This window comes from Vulpes vulpes, chromosome 12, assembly GCF_048418805.1.
Source record: "Vulpes vulpes isolate BD-2025 chromosome 12, VulVul3, whole genome shotgun sequence".
Classification (NCBI taxonomy): Eukaryota; Metazoa; Chordata; class Mammalia; order Carnivora; family Canidae; genus Vulpes; species Vulpes vulpes.
The window spans coordinates 80,467,665-80,478,469 of record NC_132791.1 but is presented as its reverse complement, the minus strand read 5'-3'; the positions used below and the strand labels follow the sequence as shown (position 1 = coordinate 80,478,469).

The window sequence follows — 10,805 nt, the reverse complement described above, 5'->3', positions numbered from 1 at the left end:
ACGTTAGACTTTTTAAAAATAATTACTTCCCTTCTAATCTTTTACTCCTATGTATTTTCATCATCTCTCATTTGCTCCTGTGTGTTTCATTGTTCTGGAACCAGTTGCTTTCCTGAAGCTCTTATTGGGGTAAGCATAGCTTTCACAGGTTCTATCTCTCTGTGTTAGGGATTGCATAGCACTTTTTAAAAAATGTTTTCAGGAAGAAAAAAAAAGAAAGAAAATGTTTGCAGGTATTTTGGGGTGGTGTATTTTGCCAGCAAGATTTCAGGCCCTAAAATATATATATACATATATATATATATATATATATATATATATATATATACTTTTTTAATATTTTAAAAAATTTAAATATATATATTTTATATATATTTATATATATATATACTTTTTTTTAATGGATAAGTTGTTTAATTAGGTTCTTTGTAAGAAATTTAGAACACCAATTCGTGAGGGCAAACTTCACTTGTGAGAGAAAACACAGAGTGGAGGTAGCCCTGAAGCTGAGGAATAGCTTTGATTTTTCGCAGAATTTGTGAGTCCACAGCTTTCTGATCAACCTCATGCTGCTCTGAAATCTCGTATTTCTCCTTCTCTGTGTCAAAAATCTCCCCTTCCTGGTGTCTGGTTTTACGCAGCTTCTTCTTGAAATAAGTGTCAGTGAGATGTTTGGGGATTTTCACACTGCTGATGTCAATTTTGGTGGAAGTGGTAATGACAGATTTCTGGTATGTTCTATGCAGAGGAACTCGGTTGAGGGCCAGAGGTCCAGTTACAAGTAGCAAGCCACTGCTCAGTTGCTTCAGGAAAACTACTGTCTTGCCTTTGTGGTGCCCAGTGAGGATGATCAAAATGGTCCAGGAGTGATGCTAGCTCACAACTTTCTCAGATGCTGACTGAAAGGTTTTTTTTGCCATGGCTCAACAGCTTTCGAGGCACATCTTCAGTAGGATAATACCTAGGCATTTTGCAAAGTTTAATCACTCAGGTACCACCATTCTTGTCACCACCAACTGGTTTTGTAACAGCAGCAAGAACCTTCTCCTTCTTTTTCATTTCAACCCTGGATTTAGCTGCCGAATACTTTCTCTTGTACATGGCTTTTCTGGAATACATAGCCGATCGGGAATATTTGCCAATTCCTCTGACTAGGACAGGGGTTTGGCTGCCGTGTGGCTTCCCCTTCTTTGGCATTTTAGCCTTGAGGTTACCCTTCTTTGCCTTCCCACCAGCATCAGCCTTCTTGGCTTCAGGTTTCTTCTTAGTATCCGGCTTCTTGGCTTTTTCGCCTGCCATTTGCAAGATGGAAAAAAGAACTAAGGTCCCTAAATATGATATTTTGTGTGATCCCTAAATATGAAAATGCTGTTTTACTGCCCTGTTGAAAAGCTGTGGACTTCGAATAGTCCTAAATATTTAGACAGACTGTGAAAATGTAGTCAGTTAAAACAAGTGTGGTGTGCCTTAAAGACAACGCTGATTCAATTATTTAACTTCAATTTGTTTTCTCTAAGACATGATTATATTTTTTTCTTTTTTTAACTTGGTTGATTTCTGGTCCTCAGAAGACAATGTCTGTGATAAACTGTCCTCTCTCCCCCAAACCCTTCTGTCTACCTCTAATTTGTTTCTGGTGAATGACAGCAACTTCACAGCCCCATAGCTTTTTACTTCTTTCATTTCTCAAAGCTGCCTTATCTTTCCTTTCTGTCTATCTTAAGATTTTGTTTGGGCATGCAGTGGAGGGTTTTAAGGATTTTGTCTTAAGATCCCTGGATTGGAGTCTTTGATTTAAGTTCCTGCCGAGGATCACCTAGGAGTCAGCAGTCCTGCCTTTCAGTGATGTTCTGTCCGTAGGATCTTTGAGTGCAAGGCCAGACCCATCCCCGCCCCTAGAAGGACCACTGAGACAGCTCCTCCAGGTGGGGCTCAAAGATGCCCCTTGGGGGTCCCTGTGTCCAACACTTCCAGAATTTACTTTTAGGGTTTGAAAAAGTACTCTGAGAATCCATGTTAGAATACCCAATTTGCAAGATACTGATACAGCTGGAAAACACAGAAATCAATCAAGTTTGTAAATGAATGGGGAATGAGGTTACATTATTATGTCATCTTCCTCTTTATGCTTGTTCAGATCTTCGCGGATGGGGGTTTGGAATAGGCTAGCATGCATGCAGGAGCATTAGGCTTTTAGTTGTCTATACTAATTAGTTAAGGAGCTTTTCTGAGCAAAAGTGTGGATGTTAAACAATTCCTTTCCTTTCAACTTAATGATAACTGTGAAAGAGAAAGCAATTCCATTTGCTTTCTCCTTTATACAAGTTTTACCTATGGATCCATGGGTTCAGAATCTATGTATGTGATGGGCTTAGCACCTCAGTGGGAGGTAATTCTGAGCTTCCAGAGCCCTGAGATACAGAACCCGAGGCACTGAGCTTGCAGATGCAGTCACCCTGATGCACCAAGCACTTGTCATTGTGTGTCTTGCATTCAGTGACACGGCCTCCGTAAAACCTCTTTTGGAACTGTTGGAACCTTTCTTTTACTTGACATGAGCCTCAGGTGGTCATACCATGTGCTAGTCAGAGAACAGGTGTTTTTAGACCAGCTAACCCAAATGTCACCCACCTGTTGTTGCTTTGGACATGACATGGATTTCGTGTGCTAAGCTTCTCCAGGAACCCAGTTTTAGCCTATGATTGGAAATGAAAGGACAGTGAGGACAAAGGAGAAGTACTCGCCAAAACAAGAGCTCCAATAACTACTGTGACAAGGGGCCTCATTACCAGAGAAGCAAGGGAAGTCATAACAAAATGTTGGAAGGATTCAGGATCATCTAAGCCTTTGCAAAACAAGACCAGCTCAAGCAAATTGCAACAAAGAAATAAATGGAAAAATAACTCACAATTTCCCTAATAACTTGGTTCTCTTGTTTTCTCTGAGAAGGCTGTTTTGTAAGTAGGCTCCAGGCCCAGTGTTGGAGTCCAATGCAGGGCTTGAACTCATGACCCTGAGATCAAGACCTGAGCTGAGATCAAGAGTAGGCCACTTAACCAACTGAGCCACCCAGGCACTCCTGAGAAGGCTATTTTAATGTGAGTTGGCTTGAGCTTTTTATAAAGAAACACACTTAGTATAAGGAATGCTTGGCTGGCTCAGTGGTTGAGCGTCTGCCTTAGGCTCAGGGCGTGATCCTGGATCCTGGTATCCAGTCCGGAATTGGATTCCCTGTGGAGAGCCTGATTCTCCCTCTGCCAATGTCTCTGCTTCTCATGAATAAATAGGCTAAATCTTTAAGAAAAGAAAAGAAAGAAAAGAAAAGAAAAAAGAATAGAAAAGAAAAGAAAGAAAAGAAAAGGAAAGAAAGAAAGAAAAAAGAAAGAAAGAAAGAAAGAAGAAAGAAAGAAAGAAGAAAGAAAAAAAAAGAAAATAAATACACTTAGTGTAAATGCTGAGGCAATAAACAGGCAGGCAAGTTATTTTTCAGTCATTAAACTATACACTTAATCTGAACGATTTTATTTATCTCTTTTCAATATTAACTGAATTAGTTTTAGTCTAGAGAACAATAATCCATTTTATCATGGTTTCTCTTTTTGATTTCTGGCCTACCATGGATCACTTGAATATTTTGAGGTATATAAACCATTTCCCATTGCCTAATTAAGGAATTAAAATTTTAGAATGTAGGCAAACCAGAAAACTATTGCTCAGAAAAGCCATCTATCTCCTTGGAAGGAACAGTGCCCGTTTTCTCTGTTTATTTGTAGTTAGTCTTTGTCTGAGATTTTAACAGTTATTGTCCACATGATTATAATCTCTTCTGGAGCACTGAAATCATGAGACCTGTCTGCTTTCAGACTCACACAGGCAGATTATTTCTTAAGATGCATTTTTCAGAACATATATCATTGGCAGTAAGTTGTGAGTGCTTCAACAGGGAGTATTGTAGCTGTGGTTGCTGTCAGTTGGATGGCTTTCATTGTTAGGTTGGCTCAATATTGCTTAGTTCTTCCTTCCATACTTCCAAGGACACTGGTTTCCTTTGCAGGGTGTATTTTGAGTTAGTGTTAAACTTTCTATGTTAAATCTATTGTAGATTCCTCCTTTGTTTTGCTGAAGAGGATTTTCAACTCACCCAGCATCCTTATATATAAAAAAAATTACATTTTGTGTTCCCCAATGCCTTGTACCATTAGCATTGTTTATTTTGTTTCAAGAGTCCTAGGGACCTCTAGATCTTACTGCTTCTCCCAGAATCTGTGCAGTAGATTTCCAGAATGCCTATTGTATTGAGTGATGATTTATGTTCATCACAGAGTTTATAATTTAAGGAGTTTCTGTGAGTTTCTCCTTGTAGATATGCTATTATAGTCATAAAAAATCTCCCGTATGAGTGTTTGTAACTCTCTTCTTGCCTTATGACTGAACAGTCCATTGGCCCACTGAATTAAAAACAATTAAGATTAAAGAAAAAGTCATATGGCCAAGTCTGACTAGGAGAGAGCAAAGACACTGAAAATAGTATGCCATTTTTAAGTTAAAATGTCCTACTTTTTCTAATGTTTTCATTTTAAAATGTGGGAAAAGATGACATTTGGCTGTCAGAGATAACATTTGTGACATATTTTGCATTTCTACGTTTGTGATTTTTTAGTTTTGGTTAGGAAGTAGACAAAGTATTTTAGAGCTTTAGTGCAGGATTTATATAATCTTTTTTTCAGTGTATTTAAGATTTTTGCTGGTAGGTATACTAAACTCATAAAAGAGTTTCTGTAAACTAAATCACCCAACTTATCTCAGTTTTATTATTCTTTGAAATACCCTGCATTGAATATAGTGAGATTGTGCTAAACTTTTTCTTTAAAGATTTATTTATTTGAGAGAGAGAGAGAGAAAAAGAGGGAGAGAGAGAAGGAGAGGGAAGGGCAAGGGGAGAGGGAGAGAGAGAGAGAATCTCAATCAAACTCTCCACTGAGTGTGGAGTCCAAGGTGGGGCTCTATCTCATGACCCTGAGATCATGACCTGAGCTGAAATTAAGAGTCAGACACTTAACTGACTGAGCCACTCAGGTGCCCCTGTGCTAAAATTTTATGAAGTACTTCAGGTGAATCACCACATCCTCATCACCTTCCATCTCTTCCCTCCCACCCCTACCCGCATGAGTCATAGACCCTTCAAATGATAAGAGTTATATCAACATGAAGATTTCCCCCAATATGTTGCAGGGCTCTTAAGCTGCTCAACCTCCTTGTCCCGCTCTTGAGAATTTCTCCATACTCTGTACCACAAGTGTGGCTCCCTGAAAGGGTAACCAGTTACCTTGGTCTACCTTGTTTACCAGTTTTAGAACTCAAGGTCTCAAGCAACCAGAACAACTGGTCCCCCAGCATGAAAGCCATGATTTGGTTCATGAGCCTGCCCCTGGGGGGCCATGACAGATGCAGCTGTGATGTACATCTTTGTCAAACTTCTCTGTTCATGGGGTTCTGACTGCTAGACTAAGAGAAACCCTGAGATTAGGAGTTGTTTGCAGTATAATTATGTTAAGTGCAGCCCCTTGGAGCAGTTCAGCAATTATTACACTTCAAAATCACCTGGAACTCTCTAAAACATACTGCTGAATAGGCTGTGGCCCCTCAACACTGATTTAATTGGTTTGGGATGGCTCTATGGGGAAGCCAAACCTGGTTCTGGGTTCCTTGGGAGAACTGGTCCTTTCTCCTTTTCCCACCCTAAGAGGTCTGAGAGCTGGACTCTAGGCAGGACAGCTGGTGCCTAGGCCTTTGTGCTGCTGCCATCACCTGGGAGGAGTGGGCTTTCATATGGAGGGTGTCTCCCTGTGCTAAGATGGTCACTATGAGAACCATTGGGTTTGAGGTGGCCATGGGTGGAGGGAGGAGAGGGAGGGAGGACATGAGCATGTGTGTGTGCATGTGCTGGGTGTGTGTGTATGTGCTGAGTGTGTGTGAGAGAGAGAGTGTGAGTGTGAGAGAGAAAGAAGAGGGTAGGCCCTGATTTTATTTAAATAAAATAGTTTATGTAACTAAGGGGAAAAAAAAGTATGGTACTTTAAAAAGGTCTTGTCTGGGGATCCCTGGGTGGTGCAGCAGTTTGGCACCTGCCTTTGGCCCAGGGCGCGATCCTGGAGACCCGGGATCGAGTCCCACATCGGGCTCCCGGTGCATGGAGCCTGCTTCTCCCTCTGCCTGTGTCTCTGCCTTTCTCTCTCTCTGTGACTATCATAAATAAATAAAAATTTAAAAAAATAAAAAAAAATAAAAAGGTCTCGTCTGGTGGTTCTAACATGTAGACAGGGTCCAATATACTGATCAGAAGGAAGATACACACATGTACACAGTCCTCCTGTTGAGGCTCTGGAATTGCCTTGATTTCTGTCATTTCTGACACTTGTTCAACACTCTCAGATTCTGTAAGAGACTCCAGTATCTTTCCAGTACATCAGTTTTTTAAAAATCTAATTCACATTGTTTCTTAGTTTTTGCAACCAAAAGAAACACAAATATTATGCCTCATCAATTTTGTTCTAAGTATTCTACGTGGGAAGAGGCAGGTGGGGAAACAGATTGGATCACAATTCAGTAATGGAGGAAACATTTGTGCTCAGAGCCCCAAAACTAATAATCTCATAGTTAAGACCAGAGCCTTAGCAGGGCACATACTAGATACTCAAGCATTATGAACTGAATGAATGAATGAATGAATGAATGAGTCCTGTAGTCCGTTGCATGAAAATCTCTATGATCATTTAGAATTACGTCCTAGGAAAAATTGCCACCCTAGATGAACTAATATGCTTTACATTTAAAAAAATAACTTAAAACGGTTACAGCACTGTATTTTATCTTGCCTCAGTCAACAGGAAGCATAGAACCAAGATTATGGTCAATTAATAAGAACATTTCTTGATTTTTAAAGTATTTTTCCCTCCAAAGTTTATAATTTTTCTTTTTATTCAAATTGTCTTAGTCTATGAATCTCATATATTAAGATATTTTAAAGTTTCTTTTGAAATAAGATGTTCCAGAATATGAAGAACAAAAAATAGAAGGATGAAATGTTCATAGGATGAAAGCCAATATACTAGGTACTAATACTAAGCCTGTGATATGGATTTCAGAGATAAATGACCTTAAAATACAAATGCTGATAAATAAGTGCTATGATAATAAATGTGGGGGAAAAATGTCAGTACTTAAGTGGAAATATTTTCAAAACATGTTTAATGCAAATAGTTCATATATTTAATATAGAAACAGGCATTGTAAATAAAGATATAAAAAGATGATAAAACTCCAATAAAAATTGGCAAAGATCATGATATAACAATTCACAAAATGAAAAAGGCTAATAATCTTATCAAAACATGTTCAGCATTACTAGTATTGTAAGTTAAGACATGAGTGAAGTGGGATATTTTGTTTGTTTTTCAGATAGACAAAGATTTTAACAACATCTGAGATTGTTGAGAATTTTGTATAAAGAAGAACTTTGGTTAGGATCAATAAATGTTAATAGGAATGTTTCTAAAGGACAAATTCTATAAAATATTCATATACTTCCATCACTCTAAAAAAATTGGTACATATACATCACATATGTTATATATAACTTAAAAATACATATGGTATATTTTCACTGTGTGTGCACACATATGCATAGAAAAAATTAACCAAAATTTTTCTAGGTCATTGATCTATACTACCATTATGAATGGCTTTTATTTGCCTTTCTGTATTTCCTATGTTTCTTTAAAGAATGTATTATTAACAAAATAAAATTCTATCTTAAAAAAAGGCAATCAATATGTGTACAAAGCCATTCATTCTCTTGATTTCACATTATTCTGGAGTTCAATATAGTTTTTATAGTTGCATTAGGTGTTTCCCATAAGTATAACATTGTTGAGAAATGGGTTATGTGTAAGCAGCCACCATTTTATGACAGAGACTGGGTGGTCCTTGCCAGAGGGAATTTATTATTAGCTGTTGAAACAGATCCATGGATTGAGAAGGAGAGGGTACACGAAGGAAGAAACCTAACAAAGTAATAAATTATCTACTTTTAGATTCTTTGCATAACTATAGGTATATGCTTTGGTATATGCTTTGGTTATAAACATCGCAGACAGTCATAATTTTGTTGTTCATATCATACCAGGAGACTAGGATACAGACTCTAACTATGATTACCTACACAAAGTCTCCTTCGTGGGTAACAGTTATGGTAGAACCCATTATGTGAGTAGTTACATTTTGGAATAAAAGGCATTATTTAAAAGTTGGGAATATATTGGTCATTTTTTAAAAAAAGATTTTATTTATTTATTTGAGAGAGAGAAAGCACAATTATGGGGAGAGGCAGAGGGAGAACCAGGCTTCCCACTGAGCAGCGAGCCAGATGTGGGGTTCCATCTCATCATTGGGATTATGACCTGAGCTGAAGGCAAACACTTAACCGACTGAGCCACGCTGGTGCTCCTATATTGGTCATTCTTATGTCAATTGAGCATTACCTGTTCCTTAGATTAAATATATTCCTATGCATATACTTAGCAGTATACATACAACCAAATTTTGCAATGATTTGGTTAATAGGGAATTTTTGTAAAATTTATTAATTTGGGGGCATTTTTAAATGCTACGTGTGGAGCTAGATGCTTTATATACCATGTAACAATTTTTTTATCCCATTACAGAGATGATGAAAATAAATAATTGTTTATAAGGGAAGCATCTTGTGCCATACCTATATTTTAACAATATGTAATTGGAATCTGTAATCTTTTAATTCCTGCAATTGTTTATGTACTTATATATTTGGGTTCAATAGATTCTTTCTTGCAGGATATGCATTTTGGACGATCATAAACTGAGTATGGGTTAATATATTTTAGTGTAAGTATTGTGGTTATTGCTTTTGAGTTCTTTGCTCATAGTTTTGGAATGTCTACTACCACAAATTTATTGCAACCATTAATGAAAAAATTGGGGAGACGTCTAAAGAACTCCATTAAATATGGAACATGACAGTCCAGATTCACAATTTTAAAACATCGATATAATGCTAAAATACAAAGCAGGGGAAAGTAAACTATAAAACAGTAGATGACACAGGCATTTAAAAATATTAATGGTGATATATTATCTTATTTTTCTATCTTGTTTTACTAGAACTTGCATTTCCAAACAACTCCCCTGAGAATTTTGATGCAGCTAGTCTGTGCTATGGCTTTTGTTTTTGTTTTTGTTTTTGTTTTTTTAAATCCCTAAAGTGCTCTATGATTAAACAAGCTTGGAAAGTGCCAGAGTAAGTGGAATCAAATTGTTTGGTGTAGGACTTCACAGAATTTGTAAATGGCTGACATACTTTGTAAATCCTCAAAACAAAAAACAAACCCAAAACAACAGTATGCACCATTTTGAAAATGCATTTGACTACAGAACCCTACCTAAAGGAAAGATACCCTGGACTCAAGGCCTATGAAACTCTAAGTTTATGACATCTAGATCTGTATTGTTAGAGTGGAAATAATGAAATGGCTTTATTTCTGGAAACCAGAATGTTCCCTCAAGTGACACTATGAAACTCAAATGGGGAAATATTTCTTAGCAGTAACTATCCTTCATAGAAACAGGATCTTATGTCCCTGTTGGTTTTCCATCTCGATATATGATTTGAATTTACACGCTATTTGAATGTGGAATTTATTATCATGTGTATAATAAGATTTGATAAAACAAGACATCATTTCACAGAATCTTTACACCTATTTTGGATTGATATATCTCATTAAAAATGATTATTGTATATAATATCTTTAATAGCAACAGATATGTTTTTAATCAAAATCGGCATCAAAAATGACAAACACAGAGGATTTTTTTTTTTTAAAGATTTTATTTACTTTAGAGAGAGAGAGCATGAGCAGGGGGAAAGTGCAGAGGAAGAGGGAGAATCAGACTCCCCACTGATCACGGAGCCAAGCGTAGGCTCAGTCGCATGGCCCAAAGTTTATGACCTGAGCCAAAATCAAGAGTGGACATTCATGTGATTGAGGTGCCCAGGCAACCCAAGGATTTTTAGGGCACTGAAAGTTATCTGTATGATAGTATAATGGTGGATATATGTCATTATACGTTTGTCAAAACTCCTAGAATGTACAGCACCAAGAATGAATCCTAATGTACATTACTGATTTTGAGTGATAATGAGAATCCATCACAGCTTCATCGATTGCAACAAATGTACCACTGTGCTGCAAGATGTTGATAGTGGGGGAGGTGGTGTATGTGTGGACACAGGGAGCATATGAGAAATGTACATTCCACTCAATTTTGCTGTGAACCTAAAACTGATCTAAAAATATACTCTATTAGAAAAAAAGTGACAAGCATATAGAGTCTCAAAACATGAAGAGCCTCTTATTTCTCTCTTAATGGAGGCATACGGTGAATAAAGATGAAAGAACATTCTAATGGGTTTATAGGAACTGAATGCCCGAAGCACATTCAGTGTAAAAACAGGCCAGTAAAAATTTTGCACATGGATGGACATTCACAGCACAAATGATACCAGATATCTCAATGGCCAAAACCTCTTCAGGTGCATTCCCTGTTTCATATAGTTATTACCTACTGGAAGGGAGATGCGTTTTTGTTTCAGGAAGGAGCAAATATGAAAAAAAATTTCCTAGAATGTTACTGATACCCAAATTTAACATTTCTTGGATTTGAATTCATTTTAATGGATTCACAGGTTTTAATCAAAAGTACAAGTT

General features: G+C 37.3%; 1 pseudogene; it reads right to left on the bottom strand.

Moving 5' to 3' along the window:
* Positions 1-437: 437 nt before the first annotated feature.
* On the bottom strand, positions 438-1,299 carry LOC112920423 (large ribosomal subunit protein eL6 pseudogene; annotated as a pseudogene).
* Positions 1,300-10,805: the final 9,506 nt, after the last annotated feature.